This window comes from Cervus elaphus, chromosome 12 (assembly GCF_910594005.1).
Source record: "Cervus elaphus chromosome 12, mCerEla1.1, whole genome shotgun sequence".
NCBI classification, from domain to species: domain Eukaryota; kingdom Metazoa; phylum Chordata; class Mammalia; order Artiodactyla; family Cervidae; genus Cervus; species Cervus elaphus.
The window spans coordinates 54,199,935-54,202,864 of record NC_057826.1 but is presented as its reverse complement, the minus strand read 5'-3'; positions in this window follow the sequence as shown (position 1 = coordinate 54,202,864).

Sequence of the window (2,930 nt, the reverse complement as noted above, 5' to 3'; positions counted from 1 at the left end):
AAAGCTGAGCGCCAAAAAATTGATACTTTTGAACTGTAGTGTTGGAGAGTCTGTTGGACTGCAAGGAGATCCAACCAGTCCATCCTAAAGGAGATCAGTCCTGGGTGTTTACTGGAAGGACTGACGCTGAAGCTGAAACTCCAATACTTTGACCACCTCATGCAAAGAGCTGACTCACTGGAAAAGACCCTGATGCTGGGAGGGATTGGGGGCAAGAGGAGAAGGGGACGACAGAGGATGAGATGGCTGGATGGCATCACCAACTCGATGGACATGAGTTTGAGTAAACTCCGGGAGTTGGTGATGCACAGGGAGGCCTGGCGTGCTGCGATTCATGGGGTTGCAAAGAGTCGGACATGACTGAGCGACTGAACTGAACTGAACTGAATGACTCTGGGCAGAAATACTACAGAAACACTGTGCCCCGTGCAGTGCATGTACAGGAGGCATGTGAGTTGGTCGTCTCATTATTGGTGTTGTTAACTTTGATCTTTTGGTTAAGGTTGTATTTCCACATCTCTCCACTGACAAGAAACACTTTCCTCTTTGCAACTAATAAATAATTTGGGGAAAGATTTAAGACTGTGTAAATATCTTGCTTCCCAATAAATTCTCACCCAATAATTTTAGCATTGAATTGCCAGGAGATCAACCAGTCCATCCTAAAGGAAATCAGTCCTGAATAGTCATTGCAAGGACTGAGGCTGAAGCTCCAATACTCTGGCCCCCTGATGTGAAGAGCTGACTGACTGGAAAAGACCCTGATGCTGGGAAAGATTGAAGGCAGGAGGAGAAGGGGATGACAGAGGATGAGATGGTTGGATGGCATCACCAGCTCAATGGACATGAGTTTCAGCAAGCTTCAGGAGATGGTGAAGGACAACGGAATCCTGGCATGCTGCAGTCCATGGGGTTGCAAAGAGTTGGAGATGCCTGAGCAACTGAACTGAACTGAATTTTAGCATCCATTGAGGATTTATTTTTTTTGCCCTCTATACTAATTATACTAATCCTCTATTAGTATAATAGTTTCAAAATAGTGATTTTCTTACTTATTTCTTCTACACTTACTATCTGATGTGATGATGAGCTCTCCGTTCACATACCATTTCCTATCCCATAATTACTTACCTATCTGTGTATATGTTCGTATTTATAAGTGTCAGTATGGGCTAATAGATTCTTTGAATAGGATATATTATAATCTTTTACATTTATTATTTATGCTGATACCCAAAATGTCCCTGGTTTTTCCAATAATAACTTTTTCACAGTGGCGTCTGTGGGTTGCTTTTTTTTTTTAATTGACTAGGGTATTTTCTATGACTTAAAAACTTTAACTCCCTTATTTTCTGGCCCCACAAGATGTTCCAGCCTCACCTGGTATTTCCTTGTCCTAGTCCTGGAATCAACCATTTTCCCAAGGAATGCTTGCTCCTTTTAGAGGAGAATGGTTTTTAGAAACCAAGATTTTAGGTGCTGGGTCTGGTAGAGAATGTATTTTATCAATAGGAAAACCAAATGAAAGGCAGGTCGTGTAGGGGCAGCTGCAGAGGGACAAAAGCCTTCTCCTGTCTTTCTTGTCTCTACCTGGCAGGACCTCCGACATGAACATCTTTCACTCACCACACTTGCTTCCCTGAGACAAGCTGGATGAGAGAGGCCCAAACACAGAAGTGATGGAATATTCTTTGTGGCCTCCTACCTTCTTTTGCTGCCTCCTGGGTTCCCATCTTTGGTGAACTTGAGAGCTTGTCCTGCTCTGGAACTTTCCAACCTTCCCTATACCCCCAAAATTTACCCCGCTCCTACCATTTTCCAACATATTCCATTCTTTGGAAATAGAAGAAAAGGGTTTGGACTCAAACTCTGGTTCCTCTACCTGTGTGTCCATGAGCAAGTTAATGATTTTGGGCCTCAGTTTCCTTATCCTTAAAAGGCAGGAGTCGGGGAGGGACTAAAAAAAAAAAAAAAAAAAAAAGGCAGGAGTCATCTATAATATCATAAACTAAAATGGAAATGTTTTGCAAACCCTAAAACCTCCATAAAGATGTGAGGAGCTGTTATTACTGTAAACGAAATCCTTTGGTGTGTTAATAGCTCCATGAGTTAATGTTCCCAAGTTAACAAGGCAGCCTGAAGAAATGGGAATCACTTTGAAGCCAGAGAGATCCAATCTACCATTAATTGTTTGTGTGGCCTTGGGCAAAGTCACTTAGCCTCTCTGGGTCTCAGTTTCTTCATCTGTAAAATGGGATAACAATACCTTACTTTGTAGTTTGTTTCTGGGTGTCTGCTGAGCCACAGGGCTTCCTGGATTAACCAGGGCTGCCATGGGAGGTAGAAGGGAGTGAGGGTTGAACATTGGGGCAAGAGGGCATGAGAAAGTGATTCTCAATCATGGCTGTACATTAGAATAACATGGAGAACTTTTAAAAACTCCCAGCTCCCAGGATGCACCAGAGGCCAATTATAATAGAATCTTTAGGTGGTCAGTCTAGGCATCACTAATTTTTAAAGCTCCCCCTGTGACTCCAATGTTAAGTGAGCTAATAAATATAACTCTTGCTGTCCCTTCTCTTCCTTTGGGACCATGGCCGAAAAGGGTAGCTAACGATGGCAATGCTAGGTCTGGGGCAAGTGGTGAAGAAGGCATTTTCAAGCCTTTCAGATCTCCTCAAACACTAGCACCCATGCACGGGGGCTACCTCTTTCCTAAGTGTATTTCAGTTGAACTTCAGTGACATTATTTGAAAGCTAGAAACGTCTGCTTGCAGCACCGTGTTGATGTACTTCCCCCTCTCCCCAAGTACAAAGGCTCTTTCTTTTAAAAACTCTCCGTAATGATAGTGATATCAAAATGATGTTGACATTGCCTGCTCAAAACATCAACAGTACACTTATATGTATAATAAGCACATTATGCGTGT